General features: G+C 47.9%; 1 protein-coding gene across 3 annotated transcripts in view; it reads left to right on the forward strand.

Annotated features, from left to right (window-relative positions):
* The first annotated feature begins 571 nt into the window (after window positions 1-571).
* The window catches only part of Col6a3 (collagen type VI alpha 3 chain), a 79,913-nt gene continuing 69,184 nt past the window's right edge, over window positions 572-11,300 (forward strand). For 2 of the 3 annotated variants that reach the window (XM_005361704.3, XM_026786349.1), the window contains exon 1: window positions 581-789. The gene's annotated coding sequence lies outside the window, so the exon portion shown is untranslated. Of the gene's footprint in view, window positions 790-11,300 lie in introns of all 3 variants that reach the window. The other variant, XM_026786350.1, reaches the window with a different exon arrangement.

The following is an 11,300-nucleotide window of genomic DNA, read 5'->3' on the forward strand; positions in this document are numbered from 1 at the left end:
ATTAAGTATCAACAAAAATAATTGTATGTTTGGGGGTTACCACAGCATGAAGAACTGTATTAAAGGGTCGCAGCATGAGGAAAGTTGATGACTAAGCTGTGTCTCCAGCCCTTTAGGTTCCCATCTTTACCACACTTGATTTCTGCATCAGCAACATTTATTTGACTGAAAATTATAACTTCTAGCTCATGGTCCCTTCCTTCCTTCCTTCCTTCCTTCCTTCCTTCCTTCCTTCCCTCCCTCCCTCCCTCCCTCCCTCCTTCCTTCCTTCCTTCCTTCCTTTCTTTTTGATTTGGAGTTTTCAGGAGTCCAGCTGAAGGCTTGCAGGGCAAAGACGGCCCTCAGAGGTGACATCAACTTACAGAGCAGGCCAGAAGCAACAGAGCCCAGGGTCTGGTTTTCATTTACAGTTTGGGTTCGTCCTACAGCAGGGAGGGGAGAAGAGGGGGTCTGGAGGAAGGAAGGGGAAGGAGGAGGAGAAGAAGAAGGCAGGGGAGGAGGGAGTGGGAGGTGGGAGGGAGAGGAGGAGCAGGAGGAAGCCCTGACTGTACCCCTGGACCCTGTCCAGTTTGGAATTCAGTCTTTCACCAAAGGCTGCTCAGTTCTCCAGCCTTCAGCCTCCAGCAAGGATTGCAAGAAGAGACCGCGTCCTCCGATCCTGGAGCCCCCTTCTCTTGGTGGAAAGGGTTGCGGGAAGAAAAGGAGATTCAGTGAGAGGGAAATATGTGTCCTGGTGAAGCGTGACTGAGTCTAGAAGCCCAGGGACACGCATCTTCAGGTTTTCTCAGGGTAAGTGTGGTTTTGTATTTTCCCTGCGGCATGAAAGAAACACTTCAACCAGACACGAAAGTTAGTAGCTCCTATTTTTTTTTGTACAGATTTTAGGTTTCTAGAAGAGATCGCCTCTGTTTCTTTCCATTGTGGTCACTAGGCTTCTTTAATAAACCTGCTGGAGGTCACAGTTGCCCAGCTGTGTCTAGGTTTGCTGCTGCTGGGAGTGTTCCGTGTGTTCCCGCTTGCGCCCTGTGCACCCCCGACTGGTGTCTGCCTGCTGGTTTGTGGAAAGTCATCTCTCCTTCCCCAGGCCTCTGAAATCTGCTTTGTTTGCAGAGACATCCGATGGGAGCGTGGGGCAACCTGTGAACCCCTATAATCTCTCTGGGATCCCTCTGGGTTCTCCAAGGGTCACGGGTAGGAGTTTACTCCTAAGTGGTTCTGCTGTGGGGGGCTGGTCAGGCAAACTGATGTCTTCTGAGTTTGGAGAGATACTTGTGCCCAGGCTTAGGGCTGGGCCAGAGCTACTCAGCCGTGACCATCAGGGCTTTCTTTTCAGGAACCTGAAGTCACTGTTGCAGGAGCTGTCCTTTGGGGGTGCGTAAGGGAACTTCAGGCCTAAAGGAGGAAGAACGTGCTGCTAGGGGCACCTTTCCCAGTGGATAAGGCAAGGCTCAGGGCTGCCTTGGCCTGGGTTCTCCAGATGGGAGGCCTGTGCCAAGTTGGGAGGTCCAAGGGCTAGTCCCTGGCCATGAGGATACTGGGTGGGGTTCTGGTCCTCTGTCACTGAGGATAGAAAGTCTTCATGGACAGTTGCCAGCCTGTTTGGGGACCTATTTCAAGCTACTATAGGATCAATGCAAGGGTGGGGCCATGGGGAAGAGTTCACTGGAGTACTGGGCAGTGGCTAAAGAAAAAGGAATTTCATAAAAGTCAGGCAAACGTGTGACTGGTCTGGACCCTCAGAAAAACCTGTTATGAGCACGAGGGGGTTCTGTATATCCTACAGGGGGCCATTTGTCTTCCTTTCCATAGCTGATCCCAGACGAAAGCCCCAGGATCTGAGCGTGTCAAGGGTGCTCATGGCACCTGAAGATAGTTCCCAGCTTCTCAGGGGGACACAGTTCTGAATCCATCAGGAAGCTGAGGAAAAGCCTTTAAAATAAAAGTGATATTGCTCTTAGCTAAGCAGTGTAGAGCCAGCTGGTTGCTGTAGCTGCCAGCACCAAGATTCTTGACTTCTTTCCTGGGTGATTTCGGGCTGGAAGCTTCCAGTGCAGCCATCCCTCGGCTTTATAGGTGAGGAAGGAGGAAGAGGCTCTCAGGTACCAAACAGCTTGCCAGGGCCCACCTGAGAGGCTGGGCTTCCAGCAGCTTCCTTTCCCATGCATGGCTGGAGCCATGGGGCTGAGGGTCCCAGCGGTAGGGTACCCTGATGAATTTGTACCTACATGTGGGATAGGCCGACAGATTAATACCCTCAGAGGAGACTGTCCCCTGTCATATTCTGTTCAAAGGAGTAAGACAGTTGACTTTGTCGACATCGGGATACACCACTCACGGGGAAAGAGGAGAGGTTCACCTCAGGAGGGCATGGCGCTGTGATTGGGATTTTAGTGTGGGACCGGCTAACCTCCAGGCCACCTCAAGGGCATGGAGGGCTCGCAGTGATAGCCTGAATTTTGCTCCATTCTGGTGTGGGCTTCTACTGAGGGTGAGGGAATGGAGGGATGTAGAATGTCTTTTAGAGAAACTTAAGATTGGGAATAGTGATCCCATGTCTGGGTGTCTTTGATGAGGCAAAAGCTTCATATTCCTACAAAAGGAATTCTTCCTTTTCCTTTCTCACAGCAGTGAGAAGCCATTCAGCAGACACTGGGTGGGGAAGGTGGACAGGATGGGTGGCACAGAGTGGCTCTCCTGGATTTTTCCAGTCTGGGAATTAGAGGGTGTGGCCACAGTACCTTCCCAGGGGGTGGCTGAGGTGTCCTTGGCCTAAGAGTGTATCCTACATTGGAGGTGTGTACCACACCCCATTCTGGGGGAGACCCTCAAGCCTAGGACCTTAATGATGTATCTGAGACAAGATTAGCATGGTTCCGAGCGAGCATTGTCTGTGTCCCTGTGCTCAGCTTTATCGGTTGGTAACACTGTAAGTGTATTTTATGAGTTCATGCAGCACAATGAAATCTAGCACCGCCCATAAAGTGGGAGAAATTCCTTTATTTGATTAGCTGCTGGGGATGTGAACTCTGACCTTAGTTTCAGAGTGGAACCTACAGACCCCAATGCTGAAGGACTCCATCTCCTCCTGAGACCACCTCCCTCCTTGGAACTGGGTAGAAGTGTTTACCCCCCGGGGCTCCCTGGCTTCCTTGTCTTCTCCAAACATTTAGTGACTTGGAGAAAGTGCGGCTAAAGCAGAGCAGCTGTCTCTGTCACCACCTGCTTCTTATGTGAAATTCCACATTTAGGAGTTAAAGTTGATTAGCGAGTTGCCAATTCTGCTGCATGAGATGTTCTTGAAAGCATGCTAACTATGTTAGAACAAAAAGTGAAGTTACTATCACTTCTTTGCGGAAGAAGGTGCGAATTGGGTGTCTTTTGGGGAAGGGTGACAGGTGATGCCCAGGGCAAAATGAGACCCCGTGGACCAACGACGCTTTTCTAAAGTTGACCTACAGGCAGGAACTGCACATGGTGTCCTGGCGGTGGCAGGCAGGCAGTAAAAACACGCAAACGCTGCATAAATATTTGGTGACTTGAGGTGTGACCTGACATTTAAAAGTCCTGTTAGTCGCTTAACCTAGAAAACCAAAATCACAAAATGCTTCATATTTTAAGATTTATTCTTTGATTATTTCTAATCACGTAAGCATGTGTGCCAGTGGGTGGACATGAACTCAGTGCAGGTGCCCGTGGTAGCCAGAGGCATTGGATCCCTCTGGAGCTGGGGCTGCTGGCAGTTGTAAGCAACCTAATATGGATGTTGGGAACCGAACCCAGGTCCTCTGCAAGACCAGCGAGTGCTCTTAGCTGCTGAGCCATCTCTCCGGCCTGCTTTAGGTTCTAAAACATGATGTTAAAATAGATGAGGACGTTTCTCTCTGTCCTTCCACTTCTAGATAAATCTTTGTGCTCAGTGGGATTTTAAAACCCCAAGAAGTAACTCTTGGTAAAAACCATTGCCATCTAGATCATAGAAATGAATGTCTTGTTTTCAGGGAGCATCGGCCAGGTCCTGATTTTTAGAGAGACACTCTTTAGGAATTAATTATGTTAGCTTTCAAAATTGCAATCCCGGTACCACAGATCTATTTAGGGATAGCTACTTCTGGGGTGCATTCTAGTTTCTTTTCACTAGAGGGCGGTGTATCCCAGAGTGTCAGGAAAATGAATGTTGCCAGCGCTTCCAGGGTGGGGTTTCAGGGCTTGTGGGGAGTCAACCAACCCACACCCCAGCTGTGGGTGGCAGTTAGGATTGGCCTACAGCTGCTTCAGCACAGTCTCTGTGATGGCTCACATTTAAAATTCCACTTTTCTTCCTTGATTATGTGTGAGCGTTCCGAAGTGAAATGCATGCTTCCAAACAACACATTCGCCACTCTTAAGCAATTCCGTCTCAAAAGCACTGGGAAATTGGTAAAGTTTTAAAGGAAACACACTTGCTGAACCTAAATTACCGGAGCCTCCATGGGAGCATGGGAACTAAAGCCTGCACACTGTACACACACTGTGGGAGCTCTTATTTTAATACTGGAAGGGGTATTAAAATCTGCTGATTTTATGCACGCCCTTAAAGTGTGCATAACCTGCCCTTTGCTGTTCTCCCCAAACATCTTTGAAAGAAATTCACTCCCCCCACCTCCCACACCTCATTTGAAATACTTTTTGATTAAAATATATTGGCGACTCTCTGTCTTACCATTCAGGAGGAGCAGGGACACTAGATTTTACCTCAGAGCACCGCTCCCTTCTGTTAGTTTACCCACCACAACATGCTGGCATGCCGTTTTCACTCCACTCCAGGGTACTCAGCTTCAAGATCAGGGTACAAACATGAAGAAGGCCTAGGCTCCGCTCTTCGGGTTGGTAAATCAATGGCTTGTGTTTGGCTATTGAGGTCTTACAGAGAGCATTGTCTTGGTGGATGCTTTCTTCATACCCTTTGGGGACATGGGACATGCTGCTCAGAGAGGTTGACTGCTGGTGTGTGGCCACACTGTTAGGAGTAGTAATAATGCCAGCCCTACCCAATGCTCTGTACCTGCCTGCTGGATTCCACCAAGCATGCACCCAGGACCCTTAAGACTTATCCAGGGGGTGGATAAGCCTTAAGAAGTACCATGGGTTTTGTGCATGAGACAGAGGACTGCCTTATACAAAGAACTAAAGAAACCAGACATCAAAAGACCAAATAATCCACTAAAAATGGCGTACAGATCTAAACAGAGAATTCTCAACAGAAGAATCTCAGATGGCCAAAAGACACTTAAAGAAATGTTCAACATCCTTAGTCATCAGAGAAATGCAAATCAAAACAATTCTGAGATACCATCTTAATGCCTGTCAGAATGGCCAGGATAAAAAAACTCTGATAGCAGCTTATGCTGGAGAGGATGCAGAACAAGGGAATGCTTTTCCATTGCTGGTGGGAGTGCAAACTTATATAGCCACTTTGGAAGTCAGTATGGCAGTTTCTCAGAAAATTGGGAATCAACCTACCTCAAGACCCAGCAATACCACTCTTGGGCATATACCCAAAGGATGCACACTCTACTGCAAGGACATGTGCTCAACTGTGTTCACAGCAGCATTATTCATAATAGCCAGAACCTGGAAACAACCTAGATGCCCCTCAACTAAAGAATGGGTAGGGAAAATGTGGTACATCTACACAATGGAGTACTACTCAGTGGTTAAAAAAACCCCGACAACAATGACAAGTTGAAATTTGCAGGCAAATGGACAGGACTAGAAAAAGCCATCCTGAGTGAATATGTACTCACTCATAAGTAGATAATAGATATAAATCAAAGGACAACCAACCCACAGGCCACAACCCCAGAGAACCTAGGTAACAAATAGAACCCTACGAGAGACATACATGGTTCCACCTAGGAAGGGGAAGAAAAGACAAGATCTTCTGTGTAAATTAGGAGTGTGGAGGGCAGGGGTAGGGTGGAAGGGGAGTGAGAAAAATGTGTAGCATATTCCTATCCAAACAGTTAAAATGAGGAGGATACAATAAAAAAATTAAAAAAAAACATAATTATTTAAAATGAAAGTAAAAAGAAGTACCATGGGAAGAAAGGGATTTTTGTACTTTCGGGGTTTTTTTTTGGAGTTGATGCAGCGGAGGGGTTACTGTCACCATTGCTTGAAGATATCCTGGGGGGCCTGGAGTGTGGCTTGGTGGGGGGGGGGAGTGCTCAGTTCTCAACACTATACAATCTCGAAACGGTGATGCATGCTTATAGTCCCAGCATCGGGAAGATGAAGGCGGGACGATCAGAAACTCAAGGCTAGCTTTGGCTATAAAGTGAGGTCTAGACCAGGCTGGGCAATATACATGAGACTATCTCAAAAAAAAAAAAAAAAAAAAAAGAAATCTGGAGTGAATGATACAGATCCAGGGTGGCTTGCTACGCCACCATTTAGATGCAGGGTCTGGCTGTGCATAACCTGTCACCATCCTCTCTTCTCCTTAAATATCCAGAGGTGTTTGTGAGGTGGGCGTGGCCAGGGAAGGCCTCACTGGTAGCCATCTCTGTTGAACCCCCCCCCCCCTCCAGTGTGCACCGTTCTCTTGACTTCCACAGCCCCAGCACTCTGGGAATCAGCCGCTGGAAGGGAGAGCGCACAGGTCAGATTAATTTCAGAAGTGACCAGCAGCTGGAGATGACTCAGGCCTCAGGGGAAACTATTCCAGAAAACTAGCGTTTTCACTTCTGGAATGGCCTCTAGTTGAGTCAGCAGCCAGCAATGGCATCTAAAAATCTGCTCAGCTTAAACCCATCTGTGGTGCTGTAGGGGATGTCAGAGACTTGCTAGGTTAGACTCAGTGGATGCAGCTGTAACCCAGTGGTCCAGGGATCCCTGTCAGCTCACACCAGTTGGCCTGCTTTACTCCTAAAAAGTAACCCTGGGGCAGTTTGCTGGTAGAGGCAGTAAGGAGGCAGACAAACTGTCCCAAGACCTCTGTCTACTTAAAGGTGAGTTTTTCCTCTGACACTCGAAAGCAAACCAAGGCCTCCCTCTTCCTTAGGGTCGGGAGAATGCTGTGACCACTCCCGTTCACAAATCTGCAGTGTGACGTGTGGTTTTGAGCGAGGCTGGTGGAACCCAAGTCCCTTGCCAGCAAAGGAAGAAATGGGACAACTGGGAGGCGTGCTGGGAGCGAGATCGTGGGTCGGAAAGAAGTGGCACTTGCAGAATTGCTTGTGGAGCAATTTCTAGCAGGCTCTCTCCCTGACTGTTAAAGCCCGTGCTGTCTCTGCCTAACGGTTATAATTATCTGCAGAAATGGGCCCAGCGTCTCATCTGCTCAGCACACAATTCAGATCTCAGAAAGCCTTTATGTTTCATGGTGGCCTTTAGCATGGCGGATCCAGAACTTTCTGCCTTCTGATTGTTTTCTTGAATTCTAGAAATAGACTTTAAATTCCATTTCTAAATAGCCAGACAACTAATCTGGAATTTGCTTTTGTCCCTTCTTTTGGAGTCAGGGACTCATGTAGACCAGGATGGTCCCAACTCACTATGCAGCTAGCTGGCCTTGAACTCCTGAAATTCCTGCCTCTCCCTCCTAAGTGCTGCTTTCAGACAAGGAAAAGAGCTAACGTGTGTGTGTGTGTGTGTGTGTGTGTGTGTGTGTGTGTGTGTGTGGTGTCCCCATGTCCTCCACAGGGGCTCTTGCTATTAGAGGTGGCCACACCCTCTCCTTCTCTGTCACCTCTCTAGAGCCCCCTATGGTGGCTACAGAACATCTGGGCATTGCCCTGTTAGGTCCCAGCAGGAGGACCTGGTGCTCTCTGGTGCTGGCATGTGACAAGGAGGGTGTTTGCTCATGCATGATCAGAAATGTTGAAAGAATTTGCAGTCACAGGAAGCATGCAGACTCAAATTGTTATTGTTGAGATAGAAATACAAGGCCATAGTTGTCAAACCAATGAAAATGCTCAATTTCTGATGCACTCCTTTGGTGTGTGTGTGTGTGTGTGTGTGTGTGTGTGTGTGTGTGTGTGTGTGTGTGTTAGTGTGGTCCAAATCACTTGCTTCTGAAGAGTTCTGCAAGGCTGGGTCAAACAGTCACATAGTAAACCCTACTCTCTTCTGCTAGGTCTCACTATGGAGCCTCTGCCACAAGGGGGTGGGGAAGGGTAAGAGAAAAGGACAGAACGGGGCACTTTGATTCTTAAAGTTTTCTAAGTGCAGTGGCCCACACAGTCCCGAAGAGGATGTTTCATCTCTTGAAGCTGGAGCTTCAGGCTGCTGCGAGCTATTTGATGTGGGTACTGGGAACAGAACTTGGGTCCCCTGCAAGAACAGTACGTTCTCTTAACTGCTGAACCATCTCTCTAGCCCCTACTTTGATTCTTAGTCAAGACAAGAGGGCAGGAAAGGCAAGAGTAAGCAAACCTCCCAACTGTAATGAAATTTGAGATTTCATTCCACAGTGGGGGGCTACAAAGCTGGACTCTTGTTGTGACTTTTGGTGATTGCTGTGGCCCCAGCTTGAGCAGGACAGTTGAGGCGTTAATGGAAAGCCTCAGAATGTGAACTCTATAGGAGAGCAGCTTGGTTTTATAAAGCGGTGCCCGGAGACATATCAAACGCAAAGCTTCAAAATCGGAGCTCTGGATGCATTTATGTCTTTGTTTCGAAATTATTTCCTTGTGAGTGTCTTTCTTAAAAAAGATTTCCAGACATGAACAATGAAAATGCTTTTGAGGCGGTTTAATGAAAACTAATTTGGCAGAATTGCAGAATGGCCTGGGAAAGACTGCAGCACCATTATGACTGCAACTTGAAGCCTGGGGAGGGCAACCTCAACAGTAAAAGGAGTTTCCAGAAACCCCAAGTGGGCAGCAACCACGTGGGAAAAAGACACCTCAGCTCTGTGAAAAAGAGGCAGTGAGATACAGGACTTAGACCTGCTAACCCGAAAGTCGAGGACACAGTTAGTCATGCACTTGAGTTTTTGAGTCTGTTGTCTCGAGGGCATGGAGTCCCTGACAAAGGGACCCCACCCAGCTGGAGGGTCCCAGGCAGCCAAATCTGACTTTGATGTTTTCATATTGGGAAGAACAGAGCTGGACATTCACCAACACTGAGGATGTCTGTTCTGCCCCCCTTCCCCCCCCCCCGGAGGTCCCTGCCAAAGGCTGCCTAGCCTGTACCATTTCCTGAGCTTTGCCTCTTCCTCGGAGCTGTGGACTTCAGTCCAGATGCTGGCCCTGTCTTGTTTTATCTACGTGGCTTTTGCAAATCATGCTTCCTCACCTGGTGTTACTTTCTCATGGTGGGGGCGGCAAGCAGCCAACCGGATGGCTGGAGGGATGGGGGACATCCTGCCCCTGAGATAGAAGCCAGTGGCTATCTCTTCAGCCCACTTCACTTCACTTTCCTTCCAGAGAGTGATGAGGAGAAGCGGGTATGGCTATCTCTCTTCCCCTTCATTAAGGGAAAAAGGGGCGTGGCTACCTCTGTTCCACTTCATCAAGGCAGGCAATCCAGGTCATGATCTGGGGAGATGATGTTTGACCTCTTTAGTGAAATTGAGATGGAAGCTGCTCTTCCCACAAGCCCTCCTTTGCCATCGTCCTGAGGAAGCAGTCACATGATGTAGGGGTTCTAACCCCACTGTTGAGTGTTTATTAATTTTTACGGTTAACTCTACTGTATGGTTCATTACACCCTAGCGTCTGGCTTTCCTGGGAGCAAACCATAGAGACAATTACTTTTCAGTTTCACACCTGGGGATCCAGCAACTTAGCTGGTCACCAGTAGAATGTCAGTGATACATCACCTCCTGCCCAGCTTCTCAGAGGTGAAGGAGTCCCCTATCCTTACCTCTCCCTCAATACCTGGATGGATTCTGAAAAAATAAAAAAACAAAACACAAAAACACCTGTTTGTGTCACATTTATTTTGTCACCCGTGAGCCATTGGGCCTTAGGAAGCTGTTCTTCCAAGATGAACACTGGGAAAATGAGCATCTTGGCTCAGGTCATTCACATAACATGTGTGCCATTTCCTTAGAGAAATTCAATTAGCGGACGGCTTCAGAAGTCTTTACAGAATTGTAGCATCAGTGCTCAGACCTTAGGGAGCTCCGAAGGCGAGGAACTTGCTTAGGGGTTACTCTGGGGTGACTCACCCAGTGACTAACACACGGTAGAATTAGTATATTCAAAGGATTCCCCTGTGTGAGGGGCAGGGACCGTTAAGAAACCATTAGCAAAACTACTTCACTTGACTCACCCACACGGAGCTCCCTGTCCATGCGGTTTGCAGAGACATCCCAGCACTTCCTGTCCTTAACTTAGACTCAACAGTGGTCAGACAGCCCTCACCTCAGGCCCCACCTTTCCCCACAGGGATCCCAGAGCCTACTGCCTCACATAGCAAGGCGCTAGGATATTCTTGTATCCGAATTCTCCCACAGCATTGCTACTCGAAGGATGGGGCGATGGCTTGGCTAGTCAAGTCTGCCTGTGGAAGCCTGAGGACAGAGTTTCAGCCAAGACGCCCATAAAAGGCCTTGTGCACACCTGCCGTTTTGGCTCTGGGAGGCAGAAGAGGGATTCCTGGTGGCTTCTTAACCAGTAAGTCTAGCCCTACTGGTAAACTCCAAGTTCATTGAGAGAGCTTGTTTCAAGTCATGAGGCAGAAAACAGTTGAGGAAAACAACATTAATGTCTGACCTTATCCCGTATATATACATATACATATATATACATGCACCTCCACACACATACAAACACATATGCACACCCGCATGATGCTACTTAAAGTCATACATTTCCTGTCTTTATTAAATATTTAAAATAATTGAACCAGATTGCTGGAATATGCATGCACATTTTTTGATTGCAGTTGTGAAGCATGGAACTTGCATGGAAGGTGGTGGCAAGTAGTGGTCTAGCTGAATTTAGAGTCACAAAGGCCCTGTTCCTGGGGCATGGCACTTTCAGAGATGCAGGTTTGTGCACAGTTGTGAGAGAGTTGTGGGTTTTCAGATAGGTTAATCTAGTGTTCAAATACTATCTAGACTAGTTACAAGACCATTAGTGACTCCAGAAGCACAGACTGCGTGAAGGAAGCAGATTCTCCACCAAATGTGTGGTTACCAACTTCAGCAGAATGAAGAATAGCCTGTGTACAGTGTTCTTCGTGTGTCCTCGAGTGCAAATCCTCAGTTTAGTTAATTTAGCATACACACACACACACATGCACGCACACATACACACAGAGAGGATAGAGAGAGAGAGAGAGAGAGAGAGAGAGAGAGAGAGAGAGAG

This window comes from Microtus ochrogaster, linkage group LG4 (assembly GCF_000317375.1).
Source record: "Microtus ochrogaster isolate Prairie Vole_2 linkage group LG4, MicOch1.0, whole genome shotgun sequence".
Lineage (NCBI taxonomy): Eukaryota > Metazoa > Chordata > Mammalia > Rodentia > Cricetidae > Microtus > Microtus ochrogaster.